The following is a 26,427-nucleotide window of genomic DNA, read 5'->3' on the forward strand; positions in this document are numbered from 1 at the left end:
ATGAAGACTACAAACAGTTTTCACATAACGAGCGGTAGATTATGGATCTACTGGACAACTGAAAATTAATGCGGAAAATAACCGGATACGGCAACCTACGACCAAGATGGGATAATGCTGTTGATTTGGTGAAGTACTACTCTGAGTGTGCAAATCGAGAGCGGACAAATAAAGGTATTAGAGACATTGGTTTTCTCGTCGTCATCGATATCAACTAATCAGGAACAAGTAACAATTATTTGGGAAAGCGCCAAGAACATGGCAGTGATGAACTTCGAAAGAGAATGGGGATCTGCTCTTGAATGAACGGAAACCTAACCTGGTGGATTCGGCTAGAGATGGTCCACGGCGATGAAGGCTTTCGGAGGGGCGCAAAAAAACCTCGGGTGGCGGCGAAGTATTCGGCGGCGACGAAGTGTTCGGCAGCGACGAGGTGGTCGACGACGACGGGACGGTCGATGACGGCGAACTGCTCAGCTGCGGTGAAGAGCTTGGCGACAACAAGGTCCTCGGGCGGCACCAAAAGTCTTCGGACGACGGCGAGAACCATGGTTGGTGGCGGAACTCGTGGAAGACGATGAGGGTTTTCGCTGCGGTAATGGGGAGAAAAGGCGACAAGACTGGTGCGTGGAATGCGCCCAGTCTTGTCCCCCACCTATTTAACAGGGCAGACGCTGGAATCGAGGCGCCATGAGCGGGAACCGCCAAAGGATAAAGATTCGCCATGATGGCGCTCCGAAAATTTTGGGATAACGATACCAAGGGATCCGTTGGGATTACGTCATTATCTTTTCCGGAATTCAAGGGATAAGAAGATACAAACGAGAAATGGTTTGGCAATTTAAGTTTTTCCGCAACAGATGGCGGGTTAAGTTCATGGCGTATGGAAGAGGATGAAAAATGAATCACCCTTAATTGAGCAAGAATATTGGCGTGAAGAAAATTCAAGTCAATCTGGGGCCTAATGTTGGGGATATTATCTATTGATAACCCGCCCTAGTTGGGCCGGGTCACCAAATCAGGCGATTCATCTAAGCATGGTTCGGGCCTTGGCCTGGCAAGACCGGAGGTTGTATGGCGGTTTCCGACTTCCGGAAGGTTTCCAAACTTTGGAAGATGACGACTTAGAGATCGTAAGAGTCATGGTTTGTAGAAAGGAAAGTACCCTTGTGAACCCTAGGGACTCGACCTGTATATAAAGGCGAGTCACAGGGAAGAAGAGGGCAGGTTAGAAATCATCGAGTGCTAGGTCTGGCGAGTTACGCCCTCCTTGTAATCGAAACTCCATCAATACAACTCAAAGCAGGACGTAGGCCTTTACCTCCTCACGAGGGGCCGAACCTGGGTAAATCGCCGTCTCACTCCCGTTCAACCCCTTTGAGTTGCCACCAAAGTGCGATGGCTCCAATACTAAGTCCATTCACGAGGACATCTGCCGTGACAAAACCACGACACCGTCTGTCCCCCCAAAGCGGACGACAAAGCTCTTTGCCGTCATCTTTCCTTAGGAGCAGTCGGCAAAGTGCTCGAGACGGCAGCCGACAGGCGTTGCCTCCGTTAGGGGTTAACGGAGGCTTTGTCTTTTGCCTCCCCCTTATTCTTTGTTGTTTTCCTCCCCCTTATTCTTTGCCGTCTGCCTCCTCCTCCTCCCTCCCCTCCACTCTTTGTGTTCTGCCTCCTCCTCCCCCCTCCTCTGTGCCGTCTTCTTTGCCGTCTGCCCACCCTGGAGGCAGACGGCAAAGAGCCTATATAGACACCCCAGGATGCACAACTGGGTGCCATGTGGCACCTTTGCCATCTGCCAGCTGATGGCACAGGTCTTTGCCATCAGGTGGCAGACGGCAAAGAGCCCATATAGTACCTTTTTTTGTTTTATATTATTTCACAGGACATATATATATATATATATATATATATATATATATATATATATATATATATATTTTTGACATCACATTTATATAATTCACCACACATATATGATATATAGTTCACCACACATATACTTGCCATCACATATATATAATTCACCACACATATATGATATACATATAAATCAATGTACATCCCCATATATCGAAAGAACCAACATATGAAGTATTGCACTGTTTATCCATATATACATATACATATAGTTCGACATTGTTCATCAACTCAAATGAAAACTAGATGATATACATATAAAGTTCATCCATCGACATTGTTCAACTCCATGAATGCCAGCTTCCATGCATGTAGTATATCCAATCTGCAAAAATGTGAATAAGAAAGTCAGAAGAAGAACAAAATATGATGTTTTCAGCTAATTATGTCATTTTTAGCGGAAAACAAGATAAGAATATAATATTCATGAGCTAACCAAGGTTCTTATGCCATTTTTAGCTTATTATGGCATTTTGGAGCTAAATGGGCTAATTATGTCACTGTTGGGGAAATTAAAGCAAGGATAATATGAAAGAGGAGAAGAAAGAGGAGGAGGAGGAGGAGAAGAAGAAATCAAGAAGAAGGAGGAGAAGGAGGAGAAGGAGGAGGAGGAGAAGGACTAGAAGGTCCTTGGCCTTCTCCTTCTCCTCCTCCTCCTCCTCCTCCTGCTCCTCCTTCTCCTTCTCTTCTTCTTCTTCTTCTTCTTCTTCTTCTTCTTCTTCTTTCTTTTCATTTTTCCTATTTATTCTCCTCTTCTCCTCTTGTTGGAGCTAAATTACCTAATTATGTCTTTTTGGAGCTAAATGGGCTAATTATCCCATTTTAGAGGAAAACAAGCTAAGTATATAATATTCATGAGCTAACCAAGGTTCTTATGCCATTTTGAGCTTATTATGGTATTTTGGAGCTAAATGGGCTAATTATGTCATTGTTGGGGAAATTAAAGCAAGGATAATATGAAAGAGGAGAAGAAAGAGGAGGAGGAGGAGAAGAAGAAGAAATCAAGAAGAAGGAGGAGAAGGAGGAGGAGGAGAAGGACTAGAAGGTCCTTGGCCTTCTCCTCCTCCTCCTCCTCCTTCTCCTTCTCTTCTTCTTCTTCTTCTTCTTCTTCTTCTTCTTCTTTCTTTTCATTTTTTATATTTCTTCTCCTCTTCTCCTCTTGTTGGAGCTAAATTACGTAATTATGTATTTTTGGAGCTAAATGGGCTAATTATCCCATTTTAGAGGAAAACAAGCTAAGTATATAATATTCATGAGCTAACCAAGGTTCTTATGCCATTTTGAGCTTATTATGGCATTTTGGAGCTAAATTGACTAATTATGTCATTGTTGGGGAAATTAAAGCAAGGATCATATGAAAGAGGAGAAGAAAGAGGGGGAGGAGGAGAAGAAGAAGAAATCAAGAAGAAGGAGGAGACGGAGGAGAAGGAGGAGGAGGAGAAGGACTAGAAGGTCCTTGGCCTTCTCCTCCTCCTCCTCCTCCTTCTCCTTCTTCTCTTTTTCTTCTTCTTCTTCTTTCTTTTCATTTTTCCTATTTCTTCTCCTCTTCTCCTTTTGTTGGAGCTAAATTACCTAATTATGTATTTTTGGAGCTAAATGGGCTAATTATCCCATTTTAAAGGAAAACAAGCTAAGTATATAATATTCATGAGCTAACCAAGGTTCTTATGCCATTTTGAGCTTATTATGGCATTTTGGAGCTAAATGGGCTAATTATGTCAATGTTGGAGAAATTAAAGCAAGGATAATATGAAATAGGAGAAGAAAGAGGAGGAGGAGGAGAAGAAGAAGAAATCAAGAAGGAGGAGGAGAAGGAGGAGAAGGAGGAGGAGGAGAAGGACTAGAAGGTCCTTGGCCTTCTCCTCCTTCTCCTCCTCCTCCTCCTTCTCCTCCTTCTCCTTTTTCTCTTCTTCTTCTTCTTCTTCTTCTTCTTCTTCTTCTTTCTTTTCATTTTTCCTATTTCTTCTCCTCTTCTTCGAGCTAAATTACCTAATTATGTCTTTTTGGAGTTAAATGGGCTAATTATCTCATTTTAGATGAAAACAAGCTAAGTATATAATATTCATGAGCTAACCAAGGTTCTTATGTCATTTTGAGGTTATTATGGCATTTTGGATCTAAATGGGCTAATTATGTCTTTTTGGGGAAATTAAAGCAAGGATAATATGAAAGAGGAGAAGAAAGAGGAGGAGGAGGAGAAGAAGAAGAAATCAAGAAGAAGGAGGAGAAGGAGGAGGAGCAGAAGGACTAGAAGGTCCTTGGCCTTCTCCTGCTTCTCCTCCTCCTCCTCCTGCTTCTCCTTCTTCTCTTCTTCTTCTTCTTCTTTCTTTTCATTTTTCCTATTTCTTCTCCTCTTCTCCTCTTCTTGGAGCTAAATTACCTAATTATGTCTTTTTGGAGCTAAATGGGCTAATTATCTCATTTTAGAGGAAAACAAGCTAAGTATATAATATTCATGACCTAACCAAGGTTCTTATGCCATTTTGAGGTTATTATGGCATTTTGGAGCTAAATGGGCTAATTATGTATTTTTGGGGAAATTAAAGCAAGGATAATATGAAAGAGGAGAAGAAAGAGGAGGAGGAGGAGAAGAAGAAGAAGAAGAGAAGGAGGAGAAGGAGGAGAAGGAGGAGGAGGAGAAGGACTAGAAGGTCCTTGGCCTTCTCCTCCTTCTCCTCCTCCTCCTCCTTCTCCTTTTTCTCTTCTTCTTCTTTTTCTTTCTTTTCATTTTTCCTATTTCTTCTGCTTTTGTTGGAGCTAAATTAGCTAACTATGTCTTTTTGGAGCTAAATGGGCTAATTATCCCATTTTAGAGGAAAACAAGCTAAGTATATAATATTCATGAGCTAACCAAGGTTCTTATGCCATTTTGAGCTTATTATGGCATTTTGGAGCTAAATGGGCTAATTATGTCATTGTTGGGGAAATTAAAGCAAGGATAATATGAAAGAGGAGAAGAAAGAGGAGGAGGAGGAGAAGAAGAAGAAATCAAGAAGAAGGAGGAGAAGGAGGAGGAGGAGAAGGAGTAGAAGGTCCTTGGCCTTCTCCTCCTCCTCCTCCTCCTCCTTCTCCTCCTTCTCCTTCTTCTCTTCTTCTTCTTCTTCTTTCTTTTCATTTTTCCCATTTCTTCTCCTCTTCTTGGAGCTAAATTACCTAATTATTTCTTTTTGGAGCTAAATGGGCTAATTATCTCATTTTAGAGGAAAACAAGCTAAGTATATAATATTCATGAGCTAACCAAGGTTCTTATGCCATTTTGAGGTTATTATGGCATTTTGGAGCTAAATGGGCTAATTATGTCTTTTTGGGGAAATTAAAGCAAGGATAATATGAAAGAGGAGAAGAAAGAGGATGAGGAGGAGAAGAAGAAGAAATCAAGAAGAAGGAGGAGAAGGAGGAGGAGGAGAAGGAGGAGAAGGCCAAGGCCTTCTCCTCCTCCTCCTCCTCCTTCTCCTTCTTCTCTTCTTCTTCTTCTTCTTTCTTTTCATTTTTCCTATTTCTTCTCCTCTTCTTGGAGCTAAATTACCTAATTATGTATTTTTGGAGCTAAATGGGCTAATTATCTCATTTTAGAGGAAAACAAGGTAAGTATAGAATATTCATGAGCTAACAAGGTTGTTATGCCATTTTGAGGTTATTATGGCATTTTGGAGCTAAGTGGGCTAATTATGTCTTTTTGGGGAAATTAAAGTAAGGATAATATGAAAGAGGAGAAGAGAAACTTACCGTAGTGGTCATCAAGGAGGAGAAACACCACGGTTGCTCGCGGCGGCTTTGTTTGGAGACGGTTGCCCTGGAGAAGGGTCGTGCGATGCCGCTCGGGAGTTATTCTGCAAAGAAGATATTTTGCAATGTCTGAGTTAGCATGATGACACTCAATTATTAATACTAGTTTATAATGAAACTCACCGTGCCAATCGAAGAGAAGACGGGCATCGACGGAGGGACTTGACCGCTCTTCTCGCACAGACCCTGAAGAGTGGGTCGTATTAGTTAGTAATGAAACAGACATTACACACATGAGTTGGCTAATGTGAAAAAAACATACCACAAAAAGCTCATACAGGGCCCATTGACCCGCCTCATTCCGGGCCCTCTCCTCCTCAATCAATCGTGCCATTGTCTGGTCCCTCTCATCAAGAGCAGCCTGAAGAGCAGCCTGGCTTGCCAATCTCTCTTTCTCAAGAGCAGCCTGGTTTGCCGTTCTCTCTTTCTGAAGAGCAGCTTGAAACACCATTCCTCGTTACCACAGTAATGATCTATGGTGACACACATAATGAAATGGATGAAAGTGTTCTTAGTCCGTACAACTAACCTCGATGGCAAGTTCGACTGGCCGTGGACGACGCGTTATCTCAGGACAGCTGCTCGACTGGCGCGCCTTGATCTCCGGAAGAGTGAGTGGACAACGTATTATCCCATCTCCAATGGCTATCGAGCCATGGGGCCTCCCGCCACCAGATATCATCACTAGCTCTGGATCCAAAGGTTCCTGGCTAGGGTTAACGTCATCCCCTTTCTTAGCCTTCCCCGTGTCCGTGTATGCCACGAGCTTCTGGTGGGATGATATGTTGGTGAAGTTATTGGGATCATCCAGGTCAGACTCAGAGAATGCCTTCGCCTTCTTGTACGAGGTAGTATGGGCCATGCCATAAAGGTCGTACAAGTGTGGCATCTCCGTCTTATTGTGATGCGCCTAAAAGAGAGGAACAAAATATTAGCATCAAGAATGAATTGCATGAATCATGAAGCAAATCACATACCCAGTTTCGTCCAAACTAAAGTAAGTTGGCGCTGCCTTGATGATGTGGCACACCAACCATTTGGCAATGTCGATCCTTCGCATTCTCGTGGACGGCTCGCCAGCTGCCTGTGCACCACTCATCAACCAACGCCTCCCAACAATCCATCTTATCCACACACCATCTCGGGGGCACCTATAAGTTATTAGAAAGAATTTTCAGCGCTACGCCTATGAATGAAATCAAGAAAACTACGTAGAAGGTCTTAAGAATAGGTAATTACCTTCATGTATTGCTCCTTCTTTAGAAACTTTCCGCGGCAATCCTTCTTCTGCTTCTTAATACCACGCATGGCGTAGTAATCTCGAATAGCCTGCGGCCGAGACTCGTGGCGGAAGTTCTGTAGTAACCGCCTACACTCGGCCTCGAGAACCCTGGCCACCTCCTCCTCATATCCATCCTCACACCTATAGAAGGTCTGCAATCAAACGTGAAAACACCGATTAGTACAATAATTAGCTATATTGTTAATTTTAGATTCTGTAAAAGGATAATTTACCCAAAAGCTCTTGATCACCATCTCGGCCCTCGTGTGGCACAAGACACCATCTATAATCTCCTCCGGCAGGGCCTGTGCAGCCTGGTAGTGCTCCCAGGAAAATCCTAGTGTAGGAACCTGACCCTCACCAGGCAACGTGACAAACCCCGAGAGTTTTGTCCGGCAAAGCACACCAAGGACGGAGTTCGGTCTGCGGACTCCAAGAGGGTGTACCCATCCCCTGCAGTATGATAAGGTCAACACATTAGATATTTGAACAAACTTGAAGGCAAAAGCTAAAAAAAGAGTAAATGTACTTACCTGTCTCCTTCAGGTTTAATCACCGACCTCTACTCGCGGGTAGCCGACGCGACCGGGAGACGTGTACTACCACGCTTGTACACGGTGGCCCCGTCCACCTGCACATCGCCCTCACTATCCGTAAGCTCATCCCCGCCATCCCCGCCCCCTGAGCCACCCGGACCCTCGGTCCAATCCGGCAACTCGGTATGATCCGGCCAGGTCTCCCATCCGGGCCTCTCCACATGGGGTGAAGCCTCCGGAACCGTAGTCTCCTCCGGCTGCTCCTGGGCCGAATGCACCTCGACCCGAGGCTGCTCCTGGACTGGAGTCTCATGGGACGAATGCCCGTCAACAACAGGCTCCTGGAACGGAGTCCCCGTAGCCTCCTCCGCAAACGGGTCGACCATACTAGTCCTATGCTCAGGTGAATGAGCTGGTGGAGGTGGCGAGAACGGCTCAACAGTCCTCCTGGATCTTCCGCGGCCACCACCTCTCCCTATACCCTTCCCCTTCTTCCCTACCCGACCAGCACCTCTCCCAGTGGGCAATGCCGCCGACGAAAAAGAACCCACGGGTGGTGTCGACAGACTGTCTGCCAAGGCTCTACGTAGAGATAGGGGTGGAAGAGAAGTACCACCCCTCGTGCGGGGCGCGTGGGAAGAACCCGTCGAGCGATCAGGACCAGCGCCCACCATCTTTCCACACCTGGTGACCTGCCATGATAAAGATTAAAAGAAATTAGTACAACATAAAAAAATTGAATAACTGACACGAATATTAATATGTACATGAATAATAAAGATTAAAATATATATACTTTAAGTTGTGAATCTTACGAACTAATAATCATCATCAATAAATGTATCATCATCATCACTATCACGCATGTCTTCATGAATGACGTGCTCGTCGGGTTCAACGGCGTGAAGTTTTGAAAGGCCTTCCTTTAATCGTTGAAGCTTTGACAGGTCATCCGCATCAGTAACCTCTACGAGTTCCAGGTCTTCTGTTTCCGGCTCAGGGCTGGAGTCGGATTCATTGTCGCTGTCTACTTCCATGTTCTTGGGTGAAGCACGGCGGTTCTTGAAACGTTTCTTGGAAAGACGTGTTTCTTGGAAGAATTCTCCATCATATGTGTCTGGGTTAATGTGAGGTTCATAATCCTATTCATTTGGGGCAGGTGGTCTGACATGTGGCGGCACTTCATGAACAACATACCAACCTTCCAGATTCTTATCCGTTTGGCATGCCCACGGTAGATAGAAAACTTGGGTCGCCTGTTGAGCCGTAATATAGACACCAGGAACATCTAAATGGGTGTTTGGATTGATTTTGACTAGTCCTATATGTTCATGAGTCCTTCTAGTCTTTTTCGGCTGGAACCAATAACATTTGAAGACTACGACGTTCGATGGGTTTTCACCATAGAATCGAAGTTCATAAATTGCTTCAACTCTTCCATAATACTCGATGACACCTTCGCCGATAGCAGAGACACCACAATTTGTAGATTTCCTATCGGGCATAGATAGCTCTTTGCCAAAGGTACGAAAGAGATACCTGTTGATGTTGTATTTCTCAAATGAACGGACCTTATAGTCAAAACCATTAGCGACTTGTCTCAATTCGGCGTCCATAGACTCTGAATTAGCCTACAAGTTTAATACGAAACGGTTGTTGCATTAGCCGCAAGTTAGACCAAGAATGAAATGGTCCATTATTGATTATTACCGTTTGTTTGAACCAAGAGATGAAACTCGGATAGCCGCCTCCTGTCTTTGACAGAAGCTCATACTCTTCGACGGAATCATTTTCGATCACTGCTCCATCCGAGAAGTTGACGACGTAACGGCTATTTGAAATATCCGGGAATAAGAGCAGTTCAAATGAATTAGAAGTTACGGGAAAATGTGCTGAGAACTCACTCGATGTATGGCCGCACTTCTGTTAGGTTGTTGAAGATATACAACGAAATGTTCCGCCATTCTTCGACATCCAACGTTATTGGTTTCAAAGCACCGGCTGGTGCGAGCTTCCCTTTGAATCGGCTGAGGTTGGACCCACCTTTTTTATGGCCTGCATCATTGTGTCGAGGCTTCGGATTATGCAAATGATGATTTTTGGCTTCGTAGTGTGTTGTCACAAAGTTTGCCACCTCCTCGGTAATGAATGCCTCAGCCATCGATGCTTCAATTCTACGCTTATTTTTACATTTAGCTCGAAGGGTCTTCTGCATCCTCTCAGTTGCATAGCACCAACGATCTTGCACGGGCCCACCCAATCTTGCCTCGGTCGGTAGATGTAAAATCAAATGCTGCATTGGATTAAAGAAGCCCGATGGAAAGATCTTCTCTAACTTGCACAACAACTCCGGTGCAAACTCCTCCATGTCTTCTACCACGCCAGGCGACAATTCTTTCGCACAAAGAACACGGAAGAAATAGCTCAGCTCCGCCAGTACTAGCCATTCATCCTCACGAATAAAGCCATGTAACATCACCGGCATTACCCGCTCTAGCCATATGTGCCAATCATGACTCTTGAGACCAAATATTTTTAATTTTTCAAGACTCACTCCCCTATTTAGATTCGCTGCATACCCATCGGGGAACATCAAGTGCATTTTGACCCACAAGATAATTTCCCTCATAGCTGCCCTTCCAAGATTGAACGAGGCCTTTGGCTTCGTCCACTTATGCTTTCCTTTGCCTTCTCGCATGTTTTGTAACGGTCTATGACATAGTGTCTCTTGATCGACTCTAGCCTTAATATTATCCTTTGTCTTCCCATCTATGTCGAACAATGTACCAAAAATAGCCTCTCCGATATTCTTTTCAGTGTGCATCATGTCGATATTGTGTGGAAGAAGGAGGTCTTTGAAGTAAGGCAAATCCCAGAAGCATGGCTTGTGAGTCCAGGCGTGTTTTGAATTATACCCCTTGAAATACCCTGGACGCTGTGGATCAGGCTCGAGGGCGTTTAACTGATCCAGGATCTGTTGGACTGTGAACGCAGGTGGTGCCAATTTTTTGACAACTTTACCTTTGGTAAAGTTCTTCTTGTCTTTTCTGAACTGATGGTCAGGATCCAGGAACTGTCTATGCAAGTCAAAGCAAGAATACTTTCGACCCTCCTGCAACCAATGAAACTGAAGAGCTGCCTTGCATTGGGGGCACGGGAACCTTCCATGCACACACCATCTAGAGAATAGCGCATACGCTGGCAAGTCATGCATAGAGTACATGTACCACACATGCATTTTGAAGTTTTCTTTTCTAGCGGCATCGTATGTCTTGACCCCATTATCCCAAGCTTCTTCCAATTCATTCTTAAGCGGTTGCAGGTACACATTCATATTCTTCCCCGGATAATTGGGCCCTGGAATTATCAACGTCAGAAATATGTTCTTTCTTTGCATAATCTGCCCGGGGGGAGATTGAGTGGAATGACAAATACACGCCAACAACTGTATTGGGTTGCTGTCATGCCGAAGGGATTAAAACCATACGTGGCAGCGCAGACTCGAGGATTCCTTGGATCTGCCGCTTTATCCTGATGCAATCCATCGAAATGTTTCCACGCTTCCCCATCCGATGTGTGTACCATCATCTTATTCCCATCCGCATCGAGTTCGGTTCTTTTTCCCAATTTGTGCCATGTCATCTGTCTGGCTGTCTCTTCGACCATGAAAAGACGTTGAAGTCTTGGTACGATTGGCATATACCGAAGAACACTAACTGCGATTTTGGTCTGCCTCTTCTCACCCATACCGTTGTCTACCACAAGATACCTGCAAGACTCGCAATTGGGACAATAGTCCAAGTGTGCATACTCCTTCCTAAATAAGACACATCCTTTCTCACATGCATCTATCTTCTCATAGGGCATCTTAAGTACACGAAGTATTTTGTCCGACTGGTACAGGTTTGCAGGCATGACATGGCCTTTGGGTAGGAAATGTCCAAATAGTGTCATCATCGCGTCGTAGCATTCTCTTCCCAAGTTGAACTGAGCCTTCAGAGCCATTACTTGTGCAATTGCATCCAGCTGACAGAGCTTAGTGTGCTCATGGAGAGGACGTTTTGAAGACTCCAACATTTCATAAAAGGCCTTTGCAGATTCCTCCATCTCATCTTCCGAATCCCGAGCATCATCAAAGTCTTGCACCATGTCTTCGGTCCCGGTACCATGCTCGTCCGTGCGACGACGGACCACCTCAGCTCTTGTGCGTTGTATAGACTCACCATGAAATGTCCGCACCGTATAATTAGGCTTAAAACCCCTCCTCTGCAGGTGTTTAATCATTATAGCCTCTGTCGTCTTTTTATAGTTGTCGCATCGAGGACAGGGGCAATAGTTTCTTTCCTGGCCATTTGCGAATGCGGCTTTCACAAATTCCTTTGTTTTTACAAACCATTCTTTCGTCATCTCTTTCTGACTAGGGTGACCGGTATACATCCACGCACGATCACTCATCTTGCGTAGCTACTAAAGACAGAAGAAATATATTTATATATAATTTAGCATTTATATTCATCAGTTAAGCAGGTTCGCCATTTTTATTACGTCCAGGCAACCTACACGCTAATAGGTAAAGATAGGTCCTAATCCCACCCGAGTATGTGTAGATTGGGTTCGTTTTCCCATGCTCTTCTCCGGATCCAACGTAAAATTTCGGCAGCACCTCCCCGTTGTTCTCCTCATACACGTCTCCGCAATAAATAGAGAGGATGTGCATCCGGAGAACAACAGGGAGGCACTGACGAAATTCCGCATCGGATCCAGAGCACAACATACGGGAAAACAAACCCAATCTACACATACTCGGGCTGTCCATGGATAATTTTGGACAATTCGAAAGGATGGCGGTTATAAATATGCAAAGACATGCATATTTATAGATGTCGCCCTTTCGAACGGGAGACGCATACTGGTCACGCATACTCATGATTGAAGAAACCTATATATAGATAGCAAGTTTCATCAGCACGAAGACCGGGACAGAGCAAATTAAGGGGGTAGGAGGAGAAGTCATTTGTGCTCACCAACAAACGTAGGGGCGGAGTTCGTCCAACGCACGTGGAGGTCGTCGAAAAACTGCACATTGAAATTCACCCGATCAACACAAATATGATGTTTTTATAAGATAATCAAAAAATATGTGACCTAACTCTTATTTTGTTTTTTCCTCTTATTCTTATTCTTATTATTATTATTATTATTATTTTCTTTTTTCTTTTTTCCTCTTATTCTTCTTCTCCTTCTTCTTCTTTTCTTCTCTTCTTCTTCTTCTTCTTCTTCTTCTTCTTCTTCTTCTTCTTCTTCTTCTTCTTATTTTCTTTTTTCTTTTTTCCTCTTATTCTTCTTCTCCTTCTTCTTTTCTTCTTGTCTTCTTCTTCTTCTTCTTCTTCTTCTTCTTCTTCTTCTTCTTCTTCTTCTTCTTCTTATTTTCTTTTTTCTTTTTTCCTCTTATCTTCTTCTCCTTCTTCTTGTTTTCTTCTTCTCTTCTTCTTCTTCTTCTTCTTCTTCTTCTTATTATTATTATTATTATTATTATTATTATTTTCTTTTTTCCTCTTATTCTTCTCTTCCTCTCCTATTTTTCTTCTTCTTCTTCTTCTTCTTTCTTCTCCTTCCCTTCCTTTTCCTTCTTCTTCTTTTTTTTTTCTTCTCCTTTCTCCTTCTTCTTCTTCTCCTTTCTCCTTCTTCTTCTTCTCCTTTCTCCTTCTTCTTCTTCTTCTCCTTTTCTCCTTTACTAAACAGGAAACTAACCTAACTAAACCTAAACTAAACTAATTTAACAACCTAACTAACTAGCCTAACTAACCTAATAAACTAAAAAACTAACCTAACTAATTTAACATAAATAAAAATTAGGAAAAACAAAATAAAATAGGGGGGACTCACCGGCGGGGGCGGCGAGGAGGACGGGTGCGACGGCGTCGCCGGGGGCAGTGCGGCGGTGGGGGTAGTGGTGGCGGCGGGGGCAGTGGTGGCGGCGGTGGGGTGCTGTGCGGCGGCGGGGGGCAGTGGTGGCGGTGGTGGGGGGTAGTGCGGCGGCGGGGGGTAGTGGTGGCGGCGGTGGGGGGCAGTGGTGGCGGCGGTGGGGGGCAGTGCGGCGGCAGGGGGTAGTGGTGGCGGCGGTGGGCGTCGATGTGTGTGTGTGTGAGAGAGAGAGAGAGAGAGAGAGGCCAGGGTGGGGGCGGGACGGCCGTTAGTAGACATTAGGGCTTTGCTGTCTGCTGGCGGACGTCAAAGAGTCTAGACTCTTTGACGTCTGCCTCTGGCCTCTTTGCCGTCCGCTAGCAGACGGCAAAGAAGGGACTCCAGTTTGACCTACCGTTCCCGCGGTCAGGTGGGCCCCCCTACAGCTTTGCCATCTGCTGTGCGGCCCTTTGCCGTCTGTGGCTGACGGCAAAGAAGTGGCTGATGGCACAGACCTTCTATGCCATCAGCCAATTCTTTGTCGTCTGCTTTGTGGAAGCTCACGCCAAAGACACTCTTTGCCATCAGCTAGCTGACGGCAAAGATTTGGTAGATGGCAAAATACTGATTTCCAGTAGTGCTAGTCCAAATATGTGTAAAAAGATATAAAAGTGTATCAAAACATATACCAATGTCACCCAAAAGATCATGGAGCAAGCAAAAATTATAGATACGTTTGGGACGTATCAACGACACCTCCGCGTTCAGCACACGTACAGCTTGATGACGATCCCCGCCTTCTTGATCCAGCAAGAGGGGCAGAGAGGTAGATGAGTTCTCCAGCACGGCGGCGTGGTGGTGGTGGTGGTGAACTAATCTAGTAGGGCTTCGCCTAAGCCCCGCCGAATTAGACTAGAGGAGAAACAGATCTAGAGAGAAGTAGAGGGAGCACGTGGAAATTAGGGTTAGCTTTTCCCTCTAAATCCTCTAGTATATATATAAGAGGGAGCCCTCTAGGGGTTCGGCCGAACTAGGAGGAGGTGGAAGAGTCCACCTCCAATGCTACTCCAAGTAGGATTCCTTTCCTACTTGGACTCCTTCCCTTCCTTTCCTTTGGGTTTTTCCCACCTCTAGCCGCATGGGCCTTAGTGGTTGGTTCGGCCAGAACACTAGGGGCTGGTTTGACTCCTCCCAAAGCCCATGAGGCCTTTTGGGTCGAGACACCCCTCCTGATGGCCCCCGATACCCTCCCGGCACTCCCGGTACACTACCGATGAGCCTGAAACCTTTCCGATGACCTAAATATCAATCTTTACCTCCGGGCCATTCCGGAGCTCCTCGTGACGTCCAGGATCTCATCATGGACTCCGATTCAGATTTGATCTTGTTTAGATTTTCAGCAAGATCATAAGCTAACCACATAAGCAATGACATTTAGGTCTCAAGATGTACTCATATCAATGGCATAATCAACTAGCGAGCAATAATAATAAGTTTCAAACGTCAACACTTCAATCAAAATAATCATGAAGCAATATGAACAGGTGGTATCTCGCTAGCTCTTTCTGAGACCGCAAAACACAAATGCACAGCACCTTCAAAGACCAAGGGCTGACTGAACATTGTAATTCATGGCAAAGAAGATCCAGTCACAGTCATACTCAATATCAATTAATAGCAAAGCATAATAATGACGGAGGTGCTCTCTAATTGGTGCTTTTTGAAAGAAGAGGATGACTCAACAGAAACATAAATAGATAGGCCCTTCGCAGAGGGAAGCATTGATTTGCAGAGGTGCCAGAGCTCAAGCTTTTGAAACAGAGATAAATAATTTTGGGTGGTATGCTTTCATTGTCAATGCGATGACCAAGAGTTTTCACCATCTTCCATGCTACACATACTATAGGCAGTTCCCAAACAGAAAAGTAAAGTTTTGACTCCCCCACCACCGATCAATCACACTCCACGACTAGCCAAATCCTCGGGTGCCGTCCATACCAACAACAATCTAGGGGGAGTTTTGTTTGCAATTCTCTTTTCGATTTGAGCATGGAACTGGGCATTCCGATTACTAGCCCTTTCTCGTGAGTGATAGTGAATAAACACGTATCAAGGATAACACGCCTAGCATGGAAGATACAGACCGCCCCTTGTCACCACATGAGCGGTTCGGGCATACAAAACAGATTATTACTTGAAGATTTAGAGAGTGGGACGTGCAAATTTACTTGGAACGGCAGGTAGATACCGCATATAGGTAGGTATGGTGGACTCATATAGAACAACTTTGGGTTTATGGAAGTGGATGCACAAGCAGTATTCCCGCTTAGTACAAGTGAAGGCTAGCAAAAGACTCGAAAGCGATCTACTAGAGAGCGACAACAGTCATCAGTAAGCATTGAAATTAACCAACGTTGAGTGCAAGCATGAGTAGGATATAAATCACCATAAACATGAATATCATAGAGGTTATGTTGACTTTGTTTCAAATACATTTGTGAACATGTGTCAAGTCAAGCCACTTGAATCATTCAAAGGAGGATACCATCCTATCATACTACATCATAATCATCTTGAAATTCATGTTGGCAATCAAGACAAACCATTATAAGCTCCTAGCTAATTAAGCATGGCATCAGAAACTATGATCTCTAAGTTGTCATTGCAAACATGTTTCTCTCATAACAAAGCTGAATTAGGAAAGATGAGCTAGTCATATTTACAAAAACAAAATAGATCGAGATCATACCAGCTTTTCCGGGCTCAGTCACTTCATATATATCGTCATTATTGCCTTTCACTTGCACGACCGAATGATGTGAATCGTAATGAGAGTGTTCGTGCATTGGACTAAGCTAGAATCTGCAAGCAAACACAAAGGAGAAGACAAAGTAATATGGCTCTTTGACGGATAAACAAATATGCATGTGAGAGCCACTATACATTTTAACCATGGTCTTCTACCTTGACCCAAAGAAAAAGAAAACTATTTACATGGGAAAGCTCCCAACAAGCAAAAGAAGAACGGGAAATCTTTTTGGGTTTTCTCTCTAAACACCACTAAGAAAGCTAGAAAGCAAACTTACAACTAATGTTTTTTGTCAAACTAGACAAACACACGAGAAGAAAGCGAGAAAAAGAAATAGACTAGCATGGATGATACAATGGCAAGGTGTGAACACCGACTATCAAAGTGAAAGTGTAAGCATGCATATAAAGTCAGTGAGAGACACGTACTCCCCCAAGCTTAGGCTTTTGGCCTAAGTTGGTCTACTCCCACGGCTGGTCCGGGCGATATCCAAAATCATAATGGGGGTTGTACGGGAACGCGGCACCTACCACCTGAATAGCTGCCTCACGGAGGCGAGTAGCCTTTGCCTCCCTCTCATACTCCTCTGCCTATCCTCTGGTTATGTAATATCTCCGTTTTACCTGAAAGTCAAAAAAGGCAGGAGCAGGAAGGGTAATATGGAAAACACGATGTCGGTTAAATATTAACCGGTATAGGAGGGATTCATTATCCCTCTCAAGGAACTAATAACGTCTCATAGCGGCACGATCAAGGAAAGCTATATGGAGCGGGGGATCTCCTTCGTCGATGGGTACTCCAAGAAAATTTGCTATGCGAGTGGCATAGATCCCACCAAAGAAATCCCCTTCATTAGCATTATTATTTAGCCTCCTCGCGATTATAGCTCCCATGTTGAAACTTCTATCACCCGTTACTGCGCTCTTAAGAATACTAAGGTGAGGTGCGCAGAGGTGACAATGCTCAATCTTGCCATTAATGCATCTACCTATGAAGAGGGCCAAGTAATGCACGGCAGGAAAATGAATGCTCCCCATGGTAGCCTGCGTAATATCTCTAGTTTCTCCAACAGTTATACAAGAGATAAAATCTCTAACCGAAGACTTAGGAGGATCATTGGGACTACCCCAATCAGTTATCTTGCAAATTCTATTAAAATCCTCTAAATCCATGGTATACGATTTGTCATACAGATCAAATAGTATGGATGCATCACGGCCAACTGAAAATTTGAATGTACGAACAAAAGAGGCAGTGAGAGTAGTATACTGTTCACACTTATTGGAGATGAATTCTTCGAGCCCGACATTGTGAACAAATGTATCAAACTCGTCTTTGAAACCTACATCAATCATGAATTCATCAGAAGGCCATTCACATGGTTGTACATGTGCGTTCCTCGGTTGGTGAGGATCGGGCTCCCAAATCGCGAGACGGGGACCCCTCTTGCTTGAAGAACCACCATGATAGTTTTTCCTGAACATCTTCATTTTCTGAAATTTTTAGTGACTCAAAAGAAAAGTGAACAAGGCTCAACAAAACTCATAGCAACTACTCCTACAAGTGCCTAGAGGCCATATCATGCATCAAAACTACTTGGGACCAACTAAAATTAACATGCAAAGAACAAGAACAGGGTCACCAAGGCAGCAATAATATGCAATGAATAAAGCACTAGAGCAAAAACTAATTGGACCAATGGAGGAGTCACATACCAAGGAACAATTCCCCCAAAACAGTTTGGTGAATGGGGCTTTGCACAAGGAGATCGAAAAACGCAGCAAGAAGAGCAAGAACACGGGTTTGAGCTGTGGAATGATTTTTTCTGGAGGTAGGAGAAGGAGATGGGAGCTGGAATAAGTGGAGGGGGGCACGTGGGACCCACAAGCCTGCCAGGCGCGGCCAGGGGGTGGCCGCCCCACCTGGGCTTGTGGCCCACTGGTGCATCCCCTTGACTAGCTCTCTGTCTCAGAATTTTTCAAAAATTCCAGAAAAAATCATACTTGAATTTCAGGGCATTTGGAGAACTTTTATTTTTGGGACACTTTTCTAAGGGATGCAAAAGGCAGAAAACAGGAACATAAAACTAAATTTATCATTTTTCTTCTAAACAACCGAAAGTAAAAGTTGGGAACAGAGGGTTGTGACTCCTAGATTCATCCATCTCATGGTCATCAATATAAATCTGTCAATGAGGTTGATCAAGTCTCCTTGGCAAACTTTTTTCTAATTGCATAAAACCGAAGAATTTTCGAATAATCACTAGGTTACCTCAACGGGGATGTGCATATCCCCAACAAGTAAATCATACTTCATCTTGACAGTAGGTATAGGGCATTCAAAGCTCCCAATAAGAATCGATGAAGTTTTTTCAATAGCATTGATGCAATGTACTCGATATTTTTTCTTTGGAAAGTGCACCGTGTGCTCATTACCATTAACATGGAAAGTGACATTGCCTTTGTTGCAATCAATAACAGCCCCTGCAGTGTTTAAAAAGGGTCTTCCAAGGATGACCGACATGGCATCATCCTCGGGAATATCCAGAATAACAAAGTCCGTTAAGATAGTAATGTTAGCAACCACAACAGGCACATCCTTGCAAATGTCGATAGGAAAAGTAGTTGATTTGTCGGCCATTTGCAAAGACATTTCCGTGGGTGTCAACTTATCTAATTCAAGTCTACGATAAAGAGAGAGAGGCATAACACTAACACCAGCTCCAAGATTGCATAAAGCGGTTCTAACATAATTTCCTTTAATGGAGCAAGGTATAGTGGGCACTCCAGGATCACCTAGTTTCTTAGGAGTTCCGCCCTTGAAGGTATAATTAGCAAGCATGGTGGAAATCTCAACCTCAGGTATCTTCCTTTTGTTAGTCACAATATCTTTCATGTACTTAGCATAAGGAGACATTTTGAGCATATCTGTCAAACGCATTTGCAGAAATATAGGTCTAATCATTTCAATAAAGCGCTCAAAGTCCTCATCATACTTTTTCTTGGATGGTTTGGGAGGAAAGGGCATGGGTTTCTGAACCCATGGTTCTCTTTCTTTACCATGCTTCCTAGCAATGAAGTAGTTCTTATCGTATCTATTGTTCTTAGGTTGTGGGTTATCAAGATCAACACTGGGTTCAATCTCCACATCCTTATCATTACTAGGTTGAGCATCATCATGAACACCACTATCGATATTATCACTAGGCTCATGTTCATCACCAGATTGTGTTTCGGCATCAGAAAGAGAGAAATCATTTGGATTCTTGGGTGTAACAGCAGCAGGTTTGCTAGCATGCAAGTTCCTATCGTCTTTCTTTTTCTTCCTATTACTAGGATGACTAGGTGCATCAGTGCTAACTCCTTGAGAATCTTGTTCAATTCTCTTAGGATGGACCTCAGGATACAAAGTTTCCTGAGTCATTCTACCACCTCTAGTGACGACTCTATCAGAATTGTCATTCAACTCATTGAGCAAGTCATTTTGAGCCTTAAGTAGTTGTTCTACTTGAGTAATGACCATAGAGGCATGTTTACTCAAAAGCTTAAGATCATTGACATTTCTATCCCCACAAGCACTTAAGTGACTAAGCATACGAGCATTATGTTCCAATTGTCTGCTAACATAATCATTGAAACTTTGTTGTTTGGCAACAAAGTTATCAAATTCATCTAAGCATAAGCTAGCAGGTTTATCAAACGGAATATCACTCTCATTGAATCTACGAAGAGAATTTACCTCTACTACCTGTGTCGGGTTATCAAGACCATGTATTTCTTCGATAGGTGGTAGATTCTTAACATCTTCAGATTTAATACCTTTCTCTTGCATAGATTTCTTGGCTTCTTGCATATCTTCAGGACTGAGGAATAGAATACCTCTTTTCTTCGGAGTTGGCTTTGGAGGTGGTTCGGGAATAGTCCAAGCATTATCATTGCTCAATAAAATTTCAGCTTGTTCCATAGTTATTTCCCTGAAAACACAACCAACACAACTATCTAGGTGGTCCCTAGAAGCATCGGTTAGTCCATTAGAAAAGATATCAAGTATTTCATTCTTCTCAAGAGGGTGATCACGCAAAGCATTCAGTAACTGGACAAGCCTCCCCCAAGCTTGTGGGAGACTCTCTTCTTCAACTTGCACAAAGTTATATATATCCTGCAAGGCATCTTGCTTCTTATGGGTAGGAAAATATTTCTCAGAGAAGTAGTAGATCATATCCTGGGGACTACGCACACAACCAGGAGCAAGAGAAGTAAACCAAATCTTAGCATCACCCTTTAGCGAGAAAGGAAACAACTTAAGGATATAGTAATGGCGAATCTTTTCCTCACTCGTGAATAGGGTGGCTATATCATTCAGCTTAGTAAGATGTGCTACAACCGTTTCAGAGTCATAACCATGAAAAGGATCAGATTCAACCAAAGTGATTAACTCAGGATCGACAGAGAATTCATAATCCTTATTGGTTACAAATATGGGTGAAGTAGCAAAGTTAGGATCTATTTCATTCTAGCATTCATAGATTTTTCCTTCCACTTGCGCAGTAAATTCTCAAGATCATAGCTATCGTTACAAGCAAGAAAGTCCTCAGCTACCTCTCCCTCCATAACATAACCCTCAGGTATATTAGGCAATTCATATTGAGGAGAGCTAGCTCTAAGAGGTGAAACAGCAGGTTCTACTTCAATAATTTTAGCAGTTTCAGAAGTATCATCACATTCAGCAGCAACTCTAGCAATTTGTGCATCAAGGAATGCACCTAGTGGCAAAGTAGTATCAAGCAAAGCATCATCACAAGTGATACGTCTCCAACGTATCTATAATTTTTGATGGTTCCATGCTATTATCTTGTCAAACTTTGGATGTTTTGTGTGGCTTTTATATCTTTTTTGGGACTAACTTACTAACTCAGTGCCAAGTGCCAGTTCCTGTTTTTTCCGTGTTTTTGGCCCTTTTCAGAGGAGAACATTAAATGAAGTCCAAACGGAATAAAACCTCTGAAAAGATTTTTTCTGAAACAGAAGATACGCAGGGAGCTTGAGAACCAAGGCAGAGGGCGACAGGGGAGGCCACAAGCCCCCTAGCCGTAGCCTGGGGGGCCGCGCCTAGCAGGCTTGTGGCCCCCTATGGCTCCTCTGTCCTACTTCTTCCGCCTATAAATCCCCGAAAAATCCATAACCACGGGAGAGATCCATGAAAATACTTTTCCGCCGCCGCAAGCTTCTGTCTCCGCAAGATCCCGTCTGGGGCACGTTCTGGTGCCCTGCCAGAGGGGGATTCGGATACGAGGGCTTCTTCATCAACACCATTGCCTCTCCGATGATGCGTGAGTAGTTCACCATAGACCTGTGGGTCCATAGCTAGTAGCTAGATGGCTTCTTCTCTCTCTTGGATCTTCAATACAAAGTTCTCCATGACCTTAATGGATTCCTATCCGATGTAATCTTCTTTTGCGGTGTGTTTGTCGAGATCCGATAAATTGTGGATTTATGATCAGATTATCTATGAATCTTGTTTGAGTTTCTTCTGATCTCTTATATGCATGATTTCATATCCTTGTAATTCTCTTTGAGTTGTGAGTTTTGTTTGGCCAACTTGATCTATGAGTCTTGCAATGGGAGAAGTGCTTGGTTTTGGGTTCATACCATGCGGTGACCTCACCCAGTGACAAAAGGGGTAGCGAGGCACGCATCATGTTGTTGCCATCAAGGGTAAAAAGATGGGGTTTATATCTATTGCATGAATTTTTCCCTCTACATCATGTCATCTTGCTTAAGGCGTTACTCTGTTTGTCATGAACTCAATACACTAGATGCATGCTGGATAGCGGTCGATGTGTGGAGTAATAGTAGTAGATGCAGAAAGTATCAGTCTACTTGTCTCGGACGTGATGCCTATATGTATGATCATTGCCTTAGATATCGTCATGACTTTGCGCGGTTCTATCAATTGCTCGACAGTAATTCGTTCACCCACCGTAATATTTGCTATCTTGAGAGAAGCCTCTAGTGAACACTATGGCCCCCGGGTCTACTTCACATCATATTTTCAGCCCTACACTTTTACTTTGTTGCACTTTCCGCCTTAATATCTCACCTTGCAATCAATCGTGAAGGGATTGACAACCCCTTTGTAGCGTTGGGTGCAAGTGTGCTGTTTTTGCGCACGTACATTGGTGCTTCATCTTGATACTCCTACTGGATTGATACCTTGGTTCTCAAACTAAGGGAAATACTTACTCCTACTGTGCTACATCACCCTTTCCTCTTCAAGGGAAAAAACCAACGCAAGCTCAAGAGGTAGCAACAAGCATCATGGATAGCAGAAGTAGCATAATCAAGCACAGGCGACACATAAGAATTTCTAGTAGGTGGTGGTGTCGCAAACTTACTCATAACTGAAGGTGAATCAAGTGCAGAGCTAGATGGCAGTTCCTTACATGTCCTCGTAGTTGAGGGCAAGACTTTAGTTTTTGGATCTCTCGGATTTCTCATAGTGATCAACAGACGTAAATCCCAAGTGACTCAGAGAATAGAGTTATGCCTCCCGGGCAGCGGCGCGAGAAAATAGTCTTGATAACCCACAAGTATAGGGGATCGCAACAGTTTTCGTGGGTAGAGTATTGAACCCAAATTTGTTGATTTGACACAAGGGGAAGCAAAATAATATTCTCGAGTATTAGCAGTTGAGTTGTCAATTCAACCACACCTGAAAGACTTAGTATCTGCAGCAAAGTTTCAGTAACAGAGTAGTGTGATAGCAACGGTAATAGTAGGAATAGTGACAGCAGTAGCGGTAACAGTAGCTGCCGTGACAGCAGTAGCGGCAAGGTAACATAGCAAGGACCTGTAGGAAAAACTCATAGGCATTGGATCGGTGATGGATAATTATGTAGGATGACATTCATCATGTAACAGTTATAAGATGGGGTGATTTGTAACTAGCTCCAGTTCTTCAATGTAATGTAGGCATGCATTCCGTATATAGTCATACGTGCTTATGGAAAAGAACTTGCATGACATCTATTGTCCATCCCTCCCGTGGCAGCGGGGTCCTAATGGAAACTAAGGGATATTAAGGTCTCCTTTTAATAGAGAACCGGAACAAAGCATTAGCACATAGTGAATACATGAACTCCTGATACTATGGTCATCTCCGAGAGTGGTACCGGCTATTGTCACTCCGGGGTTGCCGGGTCATAACACATAGTAGGTGACTACAACTTGCAAGATAGGATCAAGAACACACATATATTGATGAAAACATAATAGGTTCAGATCTGAAATCATGGCACTCGGGCCCTAGTGACAAGCATTAAGTATAGCAAAGTAGTAGCAACATCAATCTCAGAACATAGTGGATACTAGGGATCAAACCCCATCAAAACTAACTCGATTACATGATAGATCTCATCCAACCCATCACCGTCCAACAAGCCTACGATGAGATTACTCACGAACGATGAAGAGCATCATGGAATTGGCGATGAAGGAAGGTTGGTGATGACGAAGGCGTCGATTCCCCCTCTCCGGAGCCGGGGACGGACTCCAGATCTGCCCTCCAGAGGAAGAACAGGTGGTGGCGGCGGCTCCGTATCGTAAAACGCGATGAACTCTTCTCTATGATTTTTTTTCGGGCGAGAGAGAATATATAGAGCTGGAATTCGAGCCGGCGGAGCCACGAGGGGCTCAAAAGCCTGCCAGGCGTGACCAGGGGGCGCCTCCTGTGCTTGTGGGCTCCTGGCTCCGTCCCTCCAGTTAATTCTTGCGCTAGTATTTTTGTATATTCCACAAAAAATCCTCGTAAATTTCGAGGTCATTCCGAGAACTTTTATTTATGCGCAAAAACAACATCATGGCAATTCTGCTGAAAACAGCGTCAGTCCGGGTTAGTTCCATTCAAATCATGCAAATTAGAGTCCAAAACAAGGGCAAAAGAGTTTGGAAAAGTAGATACGATGGAGATGTATCAGTAGGTTAGTCCAAATATGTGTAAAAAGATATAAAAGTGTAGCAAAACATATAACAGTGTCACCCAAAAGATCATGGAGCAAGCATAAATTATAGATATGTTTGGGATTTATCAACGACACCTCCGCGTTAGCACACATACAGCTCGATGACGATCCCCGCCTTCTTGATCCAGCAAGAGGGGTAGAGAGGTAGATGAGTTCTCCAGGACGGCGGCGTGGTGGTGGTGGTGGTGAACTAATCCAGCAGGGCTTCGCCTAAGCCCCGCCAAATTAGACTAGAGGAGAAACAGATATAGAGAGAAGTAGAGGGAGCACGTGGCAATTAGGGTTAGCTTTTCCCTCTAAATCCTCTAGTATATATATATAAGAGGGAGCCCTCTAGGGGTTCGGCCGAACTAGGAGGAGGTGGAAGAGTCCACCTCCAATGCTACTCCAAGTAGGATTCCTTTCCTACTTGGACTCCTTCCCTTCCTTTCCTTTGGGTTTTTCCCACCTCTAGCTGCATGGGCCTTAGTGATTGGATCGGCCAGAACACTAGGGGCTGGTTTGACTCCTCCCACAGCCCATGAGGCCTTTTGAGTCAAGACACCCCTCCCGATGGCCCTCGATACCCTCCCGGCACTCCCGGTACACTACCGATGAGCCTGAAACCTTTCCGGTGACCACAACAGGACTTCCTATATATCAATATTTACATCCGGACCATTCCGGAGGTCCTCGTGACGTCCAGGATCTAATCCTGTACTCCGAACAACCTTCGGTCACCAACACCTAAAACTCAACTATACCAAAACGTCACCGAAACTTAAGTGTGCAGACCCTGCGGCTTCTAGAACTATGTACACATGACCTCATACACTCCACGGTCAATAACCAATAGCGGGACCTGGATGTCCATATTGGCTCCTACATATTCTACGAAGATCTCTATTGGTTGAACCTCTATGTCAAGGATTCAGATAATCCCGTATGCAGTTCCCTTTGTCCTTCGATATGTTACTTGCCCGAGATTCGATTGTCGGTATCTCTATACCTAGTTCAATCTAGTTACCGGCAAGTCTCTTTACTCGTTTCGTAATACAAGATCCCGTGACTAACTTCTTAGTCACATTTCTTACAAGGTCTATTGTGATGTTGTATTACCGAGTGGGCCCCGAGATACCTCTCCGTCACACGGAGTGACAAATCCCAGTCTTGATGCATGCCAACCCAACAGACACCTTTGGTGATACCCGTAGATCACCTTTATAGTCACCCAGTTACGTTGCGACGTTTGATAACACACAAGGTATTCCTCCGGTGTCCGGGAGTTGCAACCTTCATGGCTATGCCAAAAAAGATAAAAACCGCAATTTCGTCGGCTCATAAGGTCGCGACAGAACGGGGCGAGTCAGAAAGCTCGAGCACACACCCAAAACGATGGTTTCGTCGGCTCATAAGGTCGCGACAGGACGGGGCGAGTCAGAAAGCTCGAGCACACACCCAAAACGATGGTTTCGTCGGCTCATAAGGTCGCGACAGGATGGCGCGAGTCAGAAAGCTCGAGCACACACCCTAGAATGAAGGTTTCGTCGGCTCATAAGGTCGCGACGGGATGAGGCGAGTCAAAAAGCTCGAGCGCACACCCTATAATGCAGGTTTCATCGGCTCATAAGGTCGCGACAGGATGAGACGAGTCAGAAAGCTCGAGCACACACCCTATAATGCAGGTTTCGTCGGCTCATAAGGTCGCGACAGGACGAGGCGAGTCAGAAAGCTCGAGCACACACCCTATAATGCAGGTTTCGTCGGCTCATAAGGTCGCGACAGGATGAGGCGAGTCAGAAAACTCGAGCACACACCCTATAATGCAGATGATTTCGTCGGCTCATAAGGTCGCGACAGGATGGGGCGAGTCAGAAAGCTCAAGCGCCACCCTAAAATGCAGGTTTCGTCGGCTCATAAGGTCACGACAGGATGGGGCGAGTCAGAAAGCTCAAGCGCCACCCTAAAATGCAGATTTCGTCGGCTCATAAGGTCGCGACAGGATGAGGCGAGTCAGAAAGCTCGAGCACACACCCTATAATGCAGATGATTTCGTCGGCTCATAAGGTCGCGACAGGATGAGGCGAGTCAGAAAGCTCGAGCGCCACCCTAAAATGCAGGTTTCGTCGGCTCATAAGGTCGCGACAAGATGGGGCGAGTCAGAAAGCTCAAGCGCCACCCTAAAATG

The sequence above is a fragment of the Hordeum vulgare genome, chromosome 5H (genome assembly GCF_904849725.1).
Source record: "Hordeum vulgare subsp. vulgare chromosome 5H, MorexV3_pseudomolecules_assembly, whole genome shotgun sequence".
Classification (NCBI taxonomy): Eukaryota; Viridiplantae; Streptophyta; class Magnoliopsida; order Poales; family Poaceae; genus Hordeum; species Hordeum vulgare.